The sequence below is a fragment of the Sapajus apella genome, unplaced genomic scaffold (genome assembly GCF_009761245.1).
Source record: "Sapajus apella isolate SASKATOON/1434 unplaced genomic scaffold, GSC_monkey_1.0 scaffold47, whole genome shotgun sequence".
NCBI classification, from domain to species: Eukaryota; Metazoa; Chordata; class Mammalia; order Primates; family Cebidae; genus Sapajus; species Sapajus apella.
In genome coordinates, this window is record NW_022436987.1 from 2,894,054 (window position 1) to 2,909,806 (window position 15,753).

Below are 15,753 nucleotides of genomic sequence, written 5' to 3' on the forward strand. Positions count from 1 at the left end.
ACTCAACAAGAAAAGAAAACTTCAGGCCAATATCCATGATGAACACAGATGCAAAAATCTTCAATAAAATACTGACAAGCCGATTGCAACAGCACATCAAAAAGCTTATCCACCATGATCAAATAGGCTTCATCCCGGGGATGCAAGGCTGGTTCAACATATGCAAGTCTATAAACGTAATTCACCACATAAACAGAGCCAAAGACAAAAACCACATGATTATCTCAATTGATGCAGAGAAGGCCTTTGACAAAATTCAACAGCCCTTTATGCTAAAAACACTCAATAAGCTAGGTATTGATGGAACGTATCTCAAAATAATAAAAGCTATTTATGACAAATCAACAGCCAATATCATACTGAATGAGCAAAACCTGGAAACATTCCCCTTGAAATGTGGCATCAGACAAGGATGCCCGCTCTCACCACTGCTATTCAATATAGTATTAGAAGTTCTAGCCAGAGCAATCAGGCAAGAAAAAGAAATAAAGGGCATTCAAATAGGAAAGGAGGAAGTCAAATTGTCTCTATTTGCAGTAGACATGATTGTATATCTAGAAGACCCCATCGTCTCAGCCCCAAACCTCCTGAAACTCATAAGCAAGTTCAGCAAAGTCTCAGGATACAAAATCAATGTGCAAAAAATCACATGCATTCCTATACACCAATATAAGACTTAAAGAGAGCCAAATCAAGAACAAACTTCCATTCACAATTGCCACAAAGAGAATAAAATACCTAGGAATACAACTAACAAGGAATGTAAAGGACCTCTTCAAGGAGAACTACAAGCCACTGCTCAACGAAATCAGAGAGGACACAAACAGATGGAGAAACATTCCATGTTCGTGATTAGGGAGAATCAATATTGTGAAAATGGCCAGACTGCCCAAAGTAATTTACAGATTCAATGCTATCCCCATCAAGCTACCAATGACCTTCTTCGCAGAACTGGAAAAAACCAACTTAAACTTCATATGGAACCAAAAGAGAGCCCGCATAGCCAACTCAATTCTAAGCAAAAAGAACAAAGCGGGGGGCATCACACTACCAGACTTCAAACTATACTACAAGGCTACAGTAATCAAAACAGCATGGTACTGGTACCAAAACAGAGATATAGACCAATGGAACAGAACAGAGGTCTCAGAGGCAACACAACATATCTACAACCATCTGATCTTTGACAAACCAGACAAAAACAAGCAATGGGGAAAGGATTCCCTGTTCAATAAATGGTGTTGGGAAAGCTGGCTAGCCATGTGCAGAAAGCAGAAACTGGACCCCTTCCTGACACCTTACACTAAAATTAACTCCAGATGGATTAAAGACTTAAACATAAGACCTAACACCATAAAAACCCTAGAAGAAAATCTAGGCAAAACCATTCAGGACATAGGTGTAGGCAAGGACTTCATGACCAAAACACCAAAAGCATTGACAACAAAAGCCAAAATAGATAAATGGGACCTAATCAAACTCCACAGCTTCTGCACAGCAAAAGAAACAATCATTAGAGTGAATCGGCAACCAACAGATTGGGAAAAAATTTTTGCAGTTTACCCATCTGACAAAGGGCTGATATCCAAAATTTACAAAGAACTAAAACAGATCTACAAGAAAAAAACTAACAAGCCCATTCAAAAGTGGGCAAAGGATATGAAGAGACACTTTACAAAAGAAGACATACGTGAGGCCAACAAACATATGAAAAAATGCTCATCATCACCTGTTATCAGAGAAATGCAAATCAAAACTACATTGAGATACCATCTCACGCCAGTTAGAATGGCGATCATTAAAAAATCTGGAGACAACAGATGCTGGAGAAGATGTGGAGAAATAGGAACACTTTTACACTGTTGGTCGGAGTGTAAATTAGTTCAACCATTGTGGAAGACAGTGTGGCGATTCCTCAAGGACATAGAAATAGAAATTCCATTTGACCCAGCAATCCCATTACTGGGTATATATCCAAAGGAATACAAATCGTTCTACTATAAGGACACGTGCACACGAATGTTCATTGCAGCACTGTTTACAATAGCAAAGACCTGGAACCAACCCAAATGCCCATCAACGATAGACTGGATAGGGAAAATGTGGCACATATACACCATGGAATATTATGCAGCCATAAAAAACGATGAGTTTGGGTCCTTTGTAGGGACATGGATGAACCTGGAAACCATCATTCTCAGCAAACTGACAGAAGACCAGAAGATCAAACACCGCATGTTCTCACTCATAGGCGGGTGTTGAACAATGAGAACACATGGACACAGGGAGGGGAGCACTACACACTGGGGTCAGTTGGGGGGAAGTAGGGGAGGGACAGTGGGGGGTTGGAGGCTGGGGAGAGATAGCAAGGGGAGAAATGCCAGATGTAGGTGATGGGGAGGAAGACAGCAAATCACACTGCCACGTGTGTTCCTATGCAACAATTTTGCATGTTCTTCACATGTACCCCAAAACCTAAAATGCAATAAAATAAATGGGAAAAAAAAATACAAAAAATCAGCTGGGCATGGTGGCGCATGCCTGTAATCCCAGTTACTCAGGAGGCTGAGGCAGGAGAATCGCCTGAACCCGGGACGTGGAGGTTGCGGTGAGCCGAGATCGCGCCATTGCACTCCAGCCTGGGTAACAAGAGTGAAACTCCGTCTCAAAAAAAAAAAAAAAAAAAAAAAATCTGGAGACAACAGATGCTGGAGACAATGTGGAGAAATAGGAACACTTTTACACTGTTGGTGGGAGTGTAGATTAGTTCAACCATTGTGGAAGACAGTTTGGCGAGTCCTCAAGGACCTAGAAATAGAAATTCCATTTGACCCAGGAATCCCATTACTGGGTATATATCCAAAGGATTATAAATCGTTCTACTATAAGGACACGTGCACAAGAATGTTCATTGCAGCACTGTTCACAATAGCAAAGACCTGGAGCCAAGTCGATGATAGACTGGACAGGGAAAATGTGGCACATATACACCATGGAATATTATGCAGCCATCAAAAACAATGAGTTCATGTCCTTTGTGGGGACATGGATGAACCTGGAAACCATCATTCTCAGCAAACTGACATGAGCAGAAAATCAAACAACGCATGTTCTCACTCATAAGCGGGTGTTGAACAATGAGAACACATGGACACAGGGAGGGGAGCACTACACACTGGCATCTGTTGGGAGGAAATGGGGGAAGGGCAGTGGGGGGTGGGGAGTTGGGGAGAGATAGCATGGGGACAAATGCCAGATATAAGTGAATGAGTGGAAGGCAGAAAATCACACTGCCATGTGTGTACCTATGCAACAATCTTGCATGTTCTTCACATGTACCCCAAAACCTAAAATGCAATAAAAAATAATAATAAAATAAAATAATTAAACTCCAGAGCCTCTGTACAGCAAAAGAAACAATTATTAGAGTGAACTGGCAACCAACAGAATGGGAAAAAATTTTTGCAAGCTATCCATCTGACAAAGGGCTAATATCCAGAATCTACAAAGAACTAAAACAGATTTACCAGAAGAAAAAAAAACAAACCCATTCAAAAGTGGGTGAAGGATATGAACCGACACTTTTCAAAAGAAGACATATATGAGGCCAACAAACATATGAAAAAATGCTCATTATCACTTGTCATTAGAGAAATGCAAATCAAAACCACATTGAGATACCATCTTACGCCAGTTAGAACGGCGATCATTAAAAAATCTGGAGACAACAGATGCTGGAGAGGATGTGGAGAAATAGAAACACTTTTACTCCATTAGTGTGAGTGTAAATTAGTTCAACCATTGTGGGAGACAGTGTGGTGATTCCTCAAGGACCTAAAAATATAAATTCCATTTGACCCAGCAATCCCATTACTAGGTATATACCCAAAGGATTATAAATCGTTCTATCATAAAGACACATGCACACGTATGTTCACTGCGGCACTGTTTACAATAGCAAAGACCTGGAACCAACCCAGATGCCCATCAATGATAGACTGGACAAGGAAAATGTGGCACATATACACCATGGAATACTATGCAGCCATTAAAAACGATGAGTTCATGTCCTTTGTAGGGACATGGATGAATCTGGAAGCCATCATTCTCAGCAAACTGACACAAGAACAGAAAACCAAACACTGCATGTTCTCACTATAGGCTGGCGTTAAACAATGAGAACATATGGACAAAGGGAGGGAAGCATCACACACTGGGGTCTATTGGGGGAGGCTAGGGTATGGACAGCAGGAGTTAGGGAGATTGGGGAGGGATAACATGAGAAGAAATGCCAGATACACGTGATGTGGGGATGGAGGCAGCAAATCACCTTGCCATTTATGTACCTATGTAACAATCCTGCATGATCTGCACATGTACCCTAGAACCTAAAGTATAATAATTTAAAAAGATGCCAGCATGATATCCAAGTCTTCTGATGTTTATATAAAGTAGGCAGGTCCTTGTAGAGGTGTTTATATGAATGAGAAAACATTCCCCCACCTATCTTCAACTTATGATCTTCTTTGAATCCAGGGAACAAGGTAAAATCACTAGTTTGGGAAAGTTAGCTTTAAGGCTTGAAGCTGTAATTATACAGGAGTTAATGACTGGGAAGGAAGATGAAACTTTTACTCACCACTTGAAATTATTCTAGTACATGATCTCACTTCTTCAGGTTCTAATCATAAAATATTTTCCCTATTCTGGTAGATAGAAGTAGTCGTGGAGACCAGTGGGCCCCTAGAAGATACAAAGGGAACCCTACCCAGCTACCAGCAAGCAGAGTGCAGGTTGGAGACAGCCTTTCCCTGAGGTGGGGATGAGGACCTGCTCTGCCACTGACCAACCCTGTGATTTCCAGGCCTCACCTTCCTAAACACTCCCTGCTGTCAGGGATCCTACCAGACACTTGTCAGCCCCTGTTGCAACCAGGTCATGGCCATATCTGACAGATAAACAGCACTGCGCCTGAGACTATACTTGGCTCCCCCACTTCTGGGCTTAAGAGGACTTGGCAATCCCCAAAGGGCTCAGATACAACATGATCATGAACTGAACATGAACCCCTGCCTAGAACTTCCTGCCTTGGCCCAGCCCATCACTGGTTTTTATGTAGTGGTGCTTGGCATTTCTAGGCCACTGTACACATATGCACACACAAGCGCAATGCAATTATTGTGCAGGAGGAACTGCAAAGAGGCTGGTGCAGGGCTTCAGGTCCTTCCCAGGCAGAAGAAAGTGGCTGAGGTGAGCATGGTCCTACCACAGCTGGGAGGCTTGATTTTGTACATCCCTTTATAGATAGGAGCTCTCTGGCTCTCACAGAAATTGCTGCATGGGAATGCCAGAAAGAAGACACCTGCCTACCTAACACAGCTTAGTCTTCTGAGAGGCCTTCTGTCTCCTTTGATACCTATGACCCTCAGTCATGGCAGCTCCCTCCTCATTTTATCCAATATGAGGATGGGTGACACTCACCTCCACAACCCAGTCTGCAGCCAGGAAAGTGTCAGTAGAGGTGACCTCACCTTTCCAGGGCCATCATATGTGGATCAAGAAAGGATCATGTCCAAGACTACAGCATTAATATTTGATAAGGCTTTCATTTCTATTGAAAGGTTGTCATTCACCTCCAGCGTTTGCAACTGATTGCCAGCCTGAAGAACACTGGGCAAAACCAAGATGCAGCATAGTGTGGTGGACAGAGCCATGGGCTGGGGCTGGGTCCCAGAGTTCTGCTCCTGCTGCTGAAGCTGAAACTGCCCCTGCTGGCTACAGTTTCTCCTCACATGAGAAAGGCTTGGCCCAGTATGTTCTGTGCTCTTCCACCTGTGGTGTCTGTGTTTGTGAATCTAGGGAACTGCTGTGCTCAGCACTGAGGAAGCCAGGCACCTGGGGTGGGGCCTGTGCAATCCTAGACACACACTGCCCAGAAACCCAAGTGCAGGCTAACCGTGGAGGAGAGGTTTGGGTTACTTTTACTGACATCTACTGTCTCTTTACCACCTCTATTATTTCTCAGTTTACTCTTCACTGAGTTTTTTTTTTTTTTTTTTATAAATGGAAAGGAATTTGACTTTGAGATTATCCTGAAAGCCCTTTTAATGACCAGTGATGTCTAGTGTGGATTATAAAACCACAACTGGCCCTCTGAAGAGAGGAAATTCCATTTTCAGTTAAATACCAAAATAAGTTCTTTCATTATACCCTAAAGAGTTCACCACGGTCTTACATGTAAGCCAGAGGGATGAGAGGGCACCAGAAAGGAGAGCCTCCTGAGTGGGGAGTTTCTGCACAGAAAAACCGGTATTAGATGAAGAAACACAGAAAGACAGTCTGTGCGGCTGGTTCACATTTAGAGCAGGAAACTGGGACCCACAGGGAGGATGCTGAGTCCCTCCTGCCCTAGCCTATGCCTTTAAGCACCAACCTGTGATCCCTCACCTAAGGCAGTAATAGAAATCTTCATCCTAGGAAGCTCATGTATCTGTCCCCAGTTCATGCCACTCTGTGCTTCTACAAACATCAAGACAGAAGTGTCTGGAGTATCAAAAGCAAGAGCCTTCCTTCTCCACACTGCATGGCTCACACAAGCCAGTGCTGTCCACACACCAGTCCTGTGTGTGCACTGGAATGAGATGTGGATTTCCAGGGCCTGATGCTCTACTGACTGCAAGGATCGTCATGCTTGTGTCTCAGCCTACGTTTTGAAAATCAAACTACCCATTCCATTATCCACTCAGCAAGAATATCAATCAGACTTACTGGGTGAGGGAGGGAGACAGGAGAGGATTTATAGGCAGTACATTTTCTAGATGGAATATATTCTCATTCAAATCTAAAAAGAAAAAGGACTGGCTATAGTCAGATGACTACCTGAAAAGCCTCTGCCCTTTAGTGGCTAACAGCTCTGAAACCAATAGTTTGCACAAATATTGACCCAATATTTTGATCTACGACACTGAATGAAAATCATCCAAGGGGGAACTCTCTGGGAACAGCACGTAACCCCTCAGGTTTATGTCCTGGGGCTCTCTGTTCCCGCCAGAATAAAATGTTTATAGAACCCCAGAGACCTAATTTGGGAACTTGTGGAGCAGAGACCAAGGGTACGTCCTATCCTGGGGAGACACAGAGCCCAGATAAGACCCAGCCTTCCCATTCATGCCAGCCAGCCCTGGCCCTGGGGTGTACTTCCCTTCACTTACAGGGAAGAAGCCATGTGCAGGTAACCATCAAGCAACATGACATCATCTCCTGGCCAGCAAGACTTCTCCAGCTGCAGCCACATCTTCCACACCTCCAGATTCACTAATCTACATCCCACCCCCATCAGTAGCTCTCACTAATCAGTCCCCTTCCCTGTAACCTTCCTACTGTCCACCCCCAGGGCCTCCCCAAGCTGTGTGGATGTACACAGTGTTTCAGAAGCTCTTGGCAGAGATATGGTTACCAGGTGCTGAAAGAATGGAGATTCAGAATAGGCCACCTGAGCCCACCCAGCCACACCTGGCATGCCCAGCATTTGGCTAGTGCCATTTAGGACCAGATACTCAGCCTCCAGGGAGAATCAGTTCATGGAAAACTTCCCAGGTGAATTCAAAAGCCAAACCCGAATAATCACAATGAGAGGTGTGAGAGTTCTAGGGACCCCCGGCACACATGGTTTTTATTTTAAAAAGCAGAGTGAGGCCATTCCACCAAGTATGTGTGGGGCAGGCAGCTGTCCCATCCTGGGGGCTGCAGGAAGGCAGGGCCAGGCTCTTCACTTCAGGCAGGGAATGCACCACTGCCAATCACTGACAGATTCTGAGCCAAAAGGCATTTCCAGTAAAGCATAGGGAGTTGAGAGAGAATGTTCAGAACTGAGAAGACTAGACTGTGCTCTGAGTAGACCCAGGACAAGACTGAGCAAAAAAGAATAAGAAGTGAATGGCTAGGTGCAGTGGCACGTGCCTGAGGTCCTAGCTACTCCTGGAGGTTGAGGTGGGAGGATTGTTTGAGCCCAGGAGTTCAAGGCTGCAGTGTGCTATAACAGCACTTGTGAGGAGCCACTATATTCAAGCCTGGGCAACATAGTGAGGCTCCATGTCGAAGAAGAAGAAAGAATAAGAAGGAGGAGGAGAAGGAGAAGGAAGAGGGGGAGGAGGAGTGCATGGGGGAAAAGGTGGCATTTTGGGGGAACTTCTCACTCATATCAAATCATGATGATATCAATAAATGAAAAGGTTGGTGCTATGAACTGCATTTCTATGTCCCACTCCCCAAATTCATATGCTGAACTCCTAATTCCCACTGTGATGGTATTTGGAGATGGAACCTTTGGGAAGTAATTGGGTTTAGTAGAGTGCCCAGGATGAGATTAGGGTCTTTATAAGAAGAAGAAGAGACTAGAGCCCCCCCTCTCTCCACCATGTGAGAATATAGTCAGAAGTCTGCCTTCTAAAAGCCAGGACAAAGGCCCTCACCAAATCTGCCAGCACCTTCATCTTGGTCTTCCCAGCCTCCAGAACTGTGAGAAACAAACATTTGTTGTTGAAGCCACCCAGTCTATGGTATTTCGTTATAGCAGTCTGGACAGACTAAGTTGGTAACACAGCAAATGGTGTGTGGGAACAGACAGTAAATAAATGTATATCTGACAATAATTGGAGCTATCCCAAGTATTTACATATGACTGTCATCTAGGGGGCTCTCTCCCAACTCCCTAACATAATTATTTGAAGATTTGAAAATGATTCCCCAAATATATCATTATCCACTAGAAAAATATCCACTTGCTTCAAAAAACTTCTCAGTCAGAAAACTGTTCTTAATATCTAAACTTCTTCTTCAATATGTCTATTCCTTTTAACCCAACCCGAAGCAACATTTAGTCACTATGAATTTCCACAGATTACTCCCTATAACTCCATTCTCCCATCTTTCTCTTTTATATAATCCAAAGATTCTAAGAGAAAAGAGTAGACAATGAATAAGAAAATCAATATATCTGGGGGAACATTATAGTACTTTAGAAAGAACTTCATGTGAAGCCCACTCAGTGCCTCTCACTCATGTGACCTCACAACTGGATTCTCTTACACTATTTTCTGAGTGTGTGTGTGTGTGTGTGTGTGTGTTCTAGTAAATTTTAAGTTCCTGAAGGGCAGAGCCATGTCTTCTCATTTTCGTAGCACATTTGCTCAAGAAGTCAATAAAGACACATAGCCATAAGTTGGCACACTTATTAAAACCATTCTTATTCTTTTCTATCAATAAAATCAGACTCCTAAGGACTCTAGCTCTGATTTTCACAGGAACTGACAAGTACTAATCCTCAAATTTGTGACACTTCATCTGGTATTGATTTGGCCCTTCTTCATTCAATGCCCTCTCCCTCACCCGCAGTGGTCTGCATTTGGGAGGTGTGATGGTCCTTGCCAAGGTCTCCCTGGACAGTCACCACAGAGGCTGGAGGGTTTAGGTTCATCTTTTACTGTCTCTGTGGGGCGGGGGAAGGTGGAAAGGAGATAATTTCCTCCTTAAATTGTGGAAGGGCCTTTGGGATTTCATGTGGATTATAATATGATTGATATGGGGGGGTGGGACTCTTTACAGATTAAGAAGAATCAAGATGATCCTCAAACTCTGAAAAGTCTTTTCCAACCTTCTCTGTCAAACTTCTGGTCTTCAATCGGATGCAAGTGCAGGACAGAGCCAGCAGTGAGGTGCTGACAGTGTTGGGCAGAACCCAGAGATGAAGAGAATAGAGTGAGACTTCCACGAGAAGATATGGTCAAACGTCCACCCCAGCCTATTCCACAGGTCTCCACTGGAGCCATGGGGTGGTGCGTCCCCTACTCACAGCTGAAGCCCATGAAGTTGGAGGAGAGAGTCCAGGGGCCATGATCTGGAAGGGGCTGAAGTGAAGCAGAATAGCAAGCCCAAATCCAGTTCTAGATCCTGCTACAAAGGAGAGCCAGGGCAAGTCATGGAAACAGGTGATGATCCCAGAGAGAGAGAGAGAACACTTCAGTGGGGGCAGCCTCAAATGATTTCTGAAAACCTAATGCCAAACAGGGGTCACCTGCTCAGAGTCTCAGCATGAGAATTAGCTTCTTTTATTTACTAGGATTGGACAGAGACAGAGGGGGAAAGGAAGACAGAAAATATAACAACAGACACAGAAACTCTAAATCCCTAGTTTTCCTTAACCAATAAGTACCAAGGCGGACACCTCTATGTACCTTAATAATCTCTGACAGGTCCCTGTACGTGATACAATAGCTGATATCCATATGGTCATCTTACAACATTAATAATAAATGGCTTTGAAAAAGTAAATAAGTTTGAAACATGCTTGGGAAGATTTCCATTGAAGTATTTAAAGTTAAAAAATGTTTTGGCATCACTTTTCGGCCTTACACTTAGCTAAGATCAAGTGTAAAAAATGTTTTGGAATTTTCCCAAGGGAGAATGAATCTCGTGTTTTCTGAAAATTTATTTATGAGGAATGTCTCATAGAGAAGGGAGATGACACATCCACAGCATTGCATGGTTTGTAAATATAACACTACCAAAAGCCTTGTCTTCACAAGTATGTGGGGTAGGCTGAACTAGAGTGAAATCACCTCAAATCTGTCCCCTCAAAAATATATGATTTGGGGTCTGTACTAAAATCTTTTAAGTGGGCCCCAACAATAGAGCTGAGGTCCATGCAAACTTCCAGGTGTCTTTCAAAGAGGCCATCAGGCAATACAACCTGGCTGCAAGGTCAGAGAGGGATGAATTATATAAAGGGCCAGTTCTGGAGGCAGGCAGGCAGCTCAGGCCAAGAAGAAAGGTACTGTTGGTTCAGGTGTTCCTCTAGGCAAGGGCAATCAAACAGGGCTGCGAAACTGAGTAGGAGATACATGGCAAAAAGAAAAAGCTGGCGGGGCGGCCGAGACTGGATATGGAAGAGGCAATGCTCAATGTTCAATACTTAGAGGGAGACTCGTTTGCCAGAGATACTTTTTCTTTTTTTGAGACAAGGTCTCACTCTGTCTCCCAGACTGGAGTGCAGTCGTACAAACACAGCCTACTGTAGCTTCTACCTCCCTGGCTCAAGCAATCCTCCTACCTCAGCTTCCCAAGTAGCTGGGAACCACAGGCACACACCACCATGCCCAGCTAATTTTTTTTACTTTCCTTAGCGATGGGGTCTCACTTTGTTGCTCAGGATGGTATCAAACTCCTGGGCTCAAACAATCCTCCTGCCTCTGCCTCAGAGCGACCTTTAAAGGGCTGTCTGTGTCTGTCTCCCTCTATAAAAAATATAAGACATATCCCTCCTCCTTCACCTACTGGTTACTCACATTATGGATGTTAGCTTAGATATAGTTTACTTGCAAAGACTTACCTGAGCCTGAGAAATCTGTGTTCTTGGGAAGGAATTGGCAGGCAGTCAAAGCTTGTAAGGCAGGGAGATTACACAATGAGGCTTACATACTGGCTCCCTCGCCTGGCTACAACGCAGACGCAGACGCTAGACTTGAAGGGGTCAGAAGGGAGCCTGTTGTAAACAACGCAGGTTCTCGTCATCAACCTGACTCCCTCTCTTTCCTCTCATTCAATCACTAACCAAGTTCTGGCAATTCTACATTCCACATATTTCTCAAAGGCAACCGGTTAGCTCTCTCTCCACTGACACAACTCTAGTTCTGGCCCTCATCATTCTCTTTTTAGATCGTTCTAAGAGCCTCCTAATCCATCTCCCCCATTGCATTTAGTCTTGTCCTCCAATTCGTCTTTCACTTGGCCTCCAGAGAGCCCTCTGTAAACACACATCTATTTATGTGTTATTCACTTGAAACTCAAATTACTGTCTCATTGTTCTTACTGTAACACCTAAAATGTTTGGCATGTTCTACATACTTGGCAAGGTCTGGCTTCTGCTTAACCTACTGAAATAGACACTGTGGTGCTCGCCCAAATTTACTCTTTAGGACAAAGACATTGATTTGCAAGTGTTGCTATTAACAACTTACAGCTGAGTCCGTTTCCAGGCATTGCCCTCATCCAAAGAAAACTGCCTCACCCAAGATCATCTACTTTCCCTCCTTGGGCGCAGCTTTCATCCAGTGACTGCTTGATGCAGGGGTGCCAAGGTCTGATCCCCTTGCCTCAATTTGGGACATATCTGATGGGCCCTGCTACCTCCAGAGCTCCTCATGGGATCGGCTGAGGCCTATGTTGCAACTACATGGAAGTTTAACTTCTCTTCGCCCAGTCACGCATCCTTTATTCCCCCACAGGTGTTCCAGAGAGCACACTTCAAGAAACATAATGCATATAAATTGGCCTCAGACTGTTTCCTGGAGAGTCTGACCTGAAATACTCTCCCAGCACCATCACTCAGACATAGAAAGTTCATATAAGCTTTGATCAGTTCCTCAAGGCCACTGAGCTCTCTCTGCTGTATAGGTTTTTGCACAGGCTATTTCTTCTTCCTAAAGCATTTCCTACTTTTTTCCTATTCACCCATCAACTCTCAGCTAAGATGTCACCTCCTTTAGGAAGCCGCCTGATTCGTCAAGCTCAGGTGCTCTGCCTTGATGTTGTCATGACATTTAGCACTACCTCTTTAAATGCTTAGACAAACTATAATGCATTCTATTTATGTATCTATGTGTTATCTCCCCTGCTAGACTACATTTTCTAAGAGTGCAGGAAATATGTCTATTGTGTCCATCTTTGTATCCCTAGTGCATAGTCCAGTACCTGGGACACACTAGGCATACAATATGTATTAGTTTGCTTGGGCTACCATAACAAAATACCACAGACTTGAGGCTTAAACAACACAATTTTACTTTCTCATGGCTCTAAAAGCCAGAAGTTCCAGATCAAGGTGTGGGCAGGTTTCGTCTCTTATGTGGCCTCCCTCCTTGGCTAGCAGATGGCCACCTTCTAGCTGTGTCCTCACATGAGCTTTTCTCTGTGCATCTATATCCCTGGTCCAAATATCCTCTTTTTATAAGAGTACCAGTCATATTGGATTAAAGTCTATCCTAATTGTCTCATGTTAACTAAACCACCTTTTTGAATATCCTAACTTCAAATATAAGTGAGGTTAGGGCTCTATCATATGAATTTTGGGGCAACACACTTCAGCCCCTAACGGTTCTGTTTCTTCTTGTCCTCCTTCCACAATGGTGTCTGTCCCAAAGGCAGCAAGCCCATGGCTCTCACCAGAGCACCAATGCCCAGATTAGCCTTCCCCTCAAATTTCCAAGATTCAGGCTTCAACATGTTATGGGTATTATTCTGCCTGGAATGGGGGCAAAAAGATGGCAGGAGGACTCCAAGAATTCACTAGTTACAAAAGGGAGAGACCTTTTAGCCTGAGGGAATTGCATAAGCAAAGATACATACTACATGTTAAATTTCGTGGGGAGTTTGGGGACAATTAGATGTGGCTGCTGTGGAGGATGAATGTGGTGGATGCTAATAGTTGAAGAAAGGTTGGCCGAGGTTACATTGTAAAAAGCTTTCATTTTGGCATAAAATCAGCCAATGTTTTATCTAAAGAGATGAAGATAGGGAATTAGAGCTGTTCCAATCACTCATGCAGGAAACAATGCAATTAACTTGTAAAAGGTTGGAAGATTTGAAGATGACTTAAAGCAAATAGCTATCAGGAAGGGGAAAATGGGGGAGGCGTGGCAAATAAAAGATAAAGGGAAACCTAGAAGCAAAGAGAGAAAAACAGAAAAAGGAGGCATCCTATTCGCATCTAAATGATACATTCTAATATCCCAGAAGGGATTTTGTTGAGTTGGGTTTTACCTCCTCAAACAGGCAAAGCCTCCTCCAGACTTTGCTGGAGTTGACTATCATCTCTCAGCAAAGTGAGGGGGTACTAGAAGCAGAGAAGGCTCTAGAAATCAGAAGGTTAGTTACTGTGTTGGCACAGCAGCAACTGGAGCCAACAGGGGATGAAGGCAGCAAAAATTTCCGAAAGGAACTGGAGATCTGGATGTGATCAGCCTCAGGAGGCTCACTGGACTGAGAGCACTGATACGTCCAGCTCTTTCTCATTGAGAGAAAACAGTCAGCTCAGGCCTGGCTTATAGATCAAGGACCAGTCACCTGGACCCAACCACACAGAGGAAACAGTGGTGAATATTAAGGAGCTTGTTTCCCCTCTCAGGATACTGAGGTAGAAAAGCAGAAGGATCAGACACTTGCAGAGGAGAAAAGGGAAGTCACTGTGCTTGTCCACTGTCCTGGCTAGTTAGAGCAATAGTCAAGGCCAGAGGTTAAGTGTAAGGAAGAGAGCAGAGCTGAGTTAGTCCCACTGCAGGTTTAGGTGCAGCAGGCCATCTTTTTCACCCTTACCCACCTGGCACCCATTGAAGAGGGACTGCTCTAATAAAGATGGCTTCAGCAGGCCACTGCGTGTCAACGCTGGGACTGTCTCCAAAGTGAATTTGGTTTTTCTTTTCTGAGACCGAGTTTCGCTCTTTTGTCCTGGCTGGAGTGCAATGACTCGATCTCAGTTCATGGCAACCTCCACCTCCCGGTTCAAGTGATTTTCCTGCCTCAGCCTTCCTGAGTAGCTGAGATTATAGGCATGTGCCACCACACCCGGTTAATTTTTGTATTTTTAGGAGAGAAAATACTCTACCATGTTGTTTGGGCTGGTCTCAAACCCATGAGTTTCCACTCTGTTTCTGAACCATAGGTCATCAATCCTAATGGGTTATGGGTTCCAGCTGTGAGAGTTGCTGTCCCTGTTTGGGATTGCAAAGAGTAAATGCAGCTCTCCAATTAAGACCAGGTGTGGGCAGTCAGAGCTGAGAGGCCAGGAGTGTCCCTCTGAAGAAGGTGGTGACTGCAGAGAAAGTGGTGCTGGGCCTGAATCACTAGTGGGCAGAGATGGACCTGGGCCAAGCTCTTTGGAGCCCACTCCACAGAGATAAGAGCAACAGCAGCTCTGAAAGCACCCCAAGGACTTCTGCTGCAACTGAGACTTCCCACTGCATTTCCCCTCACTGACTCTCCAGTAATTCTTTAGACTTCATGGATATCGCATGTGTATTTCATTGAAAAAGTAATGTAAGCATGCTCTAGAAAACCCAGGAAAGAACTACCCACACCACCAGCACCCAAAAGTTAATTGTGATACAGAGTTTTCCTCCACTGGACTTTATCCATCTTAGTTCACAGTCTCAAAGTTATCACTTGAGGCATTTGTGGAAGAAAATCAACTAGAGCACCTTTAAGACTTTATTCAAAAATGCTAGGTATGAGTAATTTCAGAGAGAACATTCTCACTTGGAGAAGGAGCTTGTGCCAGGCAGAACTTTTAATAAGGATTCAGGAGGCAGGGTCAGCTGAAGTTCAACTGGTGTAGGGAATAGTGCAAAGATGGTTCTCAGAAAAAGGAGGAATTGTTTCTAAGGATGAGGAACTACTGTTTGAGATTTTACCAAGAGGGAGAGGAGGAATAGTTAGGAGCTGTGGTCATATGGAAGAAGGGTGGGGAGAAATATTACTGAAGATAAGGAAGTTTAAGGACCACTAGTGAAAATTCTCGGTTTATACTAGTGTCTCTTTCTTTTTAAAAATTTTTGTGGATACATAATAGGTGTTTATATTTATGGGGTACATGAGATGCTTTGATAAAGGTATCTATTAGTGTCCCTTGTGAGGACCAAATGGAAACATAGGCCTTCTGACTCCTGGATAGCATTCTTTTCACATCCCCTAGATGCCTCAATC